Here is a 2,107-nt window from a genome sequence, read left to right as displayed (position 1 = left end):
TTCTGCCCCAGTTTACTGAGGTGACATCCTTGGCGATGAGTGGCTGAAGACCAACTTCGGAATTTTGAGGGTCCCCCTCAAAATTCTGCCCCAGTTCCAATAATAGGGGGAAATGAGATTTTTATTAAATTGTGACCGAACCCATAGGGCTGCCTACGTATCCCCTCTTAAACGGGAATCAGGTCAGGCATAGTTTAAATTACATCATAAAGCCATCATAGGTGATTACACATAATATCGTTTCACTGCATCTGAGTTGATTGGCTTTGGCCAGACTTCTCTGTCCATCTCTACAAGAATAAGGGCTCCCCCAGTTAGAACCCGATGAACCATGTACGGACCTTGCCAGTTGGGAGAGAATTTCCCCTTGGCTTCCTCTTGATGTGGGAATATTTTCTTCAACACCAGCTGCCCCGGTGTGAACTTCCTTGGCTTGACTCTTTTGTTGAAGGCTCTGGATATTCTGTTCTGATACAACTGACCGTGGCAAACTGCATTCATCCTTTTCCCATTTATAAGGGCTAACTGCTCGTAGCGGCCTTTTACCCATTCTGCGTCGTCCAACTTTGCTTCTTGTATGATCCTTAAGGAGGGAATCTCTACCTCGGCGGGGATGACCGCCTCTGTACCATAGACCAACATGAAGGGAGTTTCTCTGGTCGATGTGCGGACCGTGGTGCGGTATCCCAGCAAACCGAATGATAACTTCTCATGCCAATGCTTGTGACTTTCGACCATTTTCCTTAGTATCTTTTTGATATTCTTGTTGGCTGCCTCTACAGCTCCATTCATCTGAGGCCTGTAGGCTGTAGAGTTCTTGTGTTTGATCTTAAATGCCTCACACATTGCTTTCATCAAGTTGCTGTTGAGATTGGAACCATTATCAGTGATGATTGATTTCGGAATTCCGAATCGGCAAACAATACGGTCACGGACGAAATCTGCCACAACTTTCTTAGTCACTGCTTTGTACGATGCTGCCTCAACCCATTTAGTAAAATAATCAATTGCCACCAGGATAAATCTGTGCCCGTTTGATGCGGCGGGCTCGATAGGTCCAATAACATCCATCCCCAGGCGGCAAATGGCCACGGTGAGCTTGTTGCAGTAAGCTCGTTTCGAGGCACCTTTATCATGTCTGCATGTATCTGACAGCGATGGCACTTGCGAACGTATTGAATACAGTCTGTTTCCACAGTCATCCAAAATTACCCTGCTCGGAGTATCTTCTTTGCTAAGACAAAACGATTCATGTGCGGCCCGCATGTCCCTGTGTGCACTTCGTCCAATAGTCTGGATGCTTCTTTTTCTTCGACACACCTCAGCAAACCCAAATCGGGAGTCCTCCTGTACAGGATTCCTCTGCTGTNCCAAAACTCTTGGGTACGCTCATATATGCACATATATGTTATTTTGAAAGTATTTTGGGTATATAAAATACTTAGGGAAAAATTGGGTATCAACAACTACACACTCATCCGACCACCTGTAAGGAGCACCCTTTTGGGTAAATTTTGTCAAGAGTGATGCAATAGATGAATATCCCTGAACGAACCAATGGTAATAATCCACCAAACCAAGAAAACTACAAATCTCTGTGGCTGAGGACGCTCTGGGCCAACTCTTGACCGCCTCTATCTTCTTTGGATCAAACTGAATACCCTCACTAGACACCACATGCCACAAGAACGCCACTTAACTGAGCAAAAATTCACACTTGTAGAACATAGCATAAAGCCTCTCCTCCCTTGACCACTGCAATACAACTCTCAAATGCTCGGCGTGCTCCTCCTAGCTATGAGATTACACCAAGATATCAACAATGAATACAATTGTATGCGGTAAAATAGGAGGGTCCAATTTTCGGCCATTACAATGCCTCGTGAGGAAGCTTTCCAATGGCTCGAGACTATGGTCGAGATTTATCTTGAGGGGCCATCGGTGCCCAACCTCGAGGCAGCGCAAGTCGACGATTATGGTAGAATAGTGGGAAGTTCCCTAGGCACCCGACTAGGGTTGACAAAACCTAGAGGGCTAGATCTGAACAGTATCAGGGCATTGAGTGGCTATACCTGCCCATATCTTTGTAATTAATGCTTTTTTTACA

The sequence above is a fragment of the Nicotiana attenuata genome, unplaced genomic scaffold (assembly GCF_001879085.1).
Source record: "Nicotiana attenuata strain UT unplaced genomic scaffold, NIATTr2, whole genome shotgun sequence".
Lineage (NCBI taxonomy): Eukaryota > Viridiplantae > Streptophyta > Magnoliopsida > Solanales > Solanaceae > Nicotiana > Nicotiana attenuata.
The sequence above is the reverse complement of the archived record's forward strand: the minus strand, read 5'-3'. Positions refer to the sequence as shown.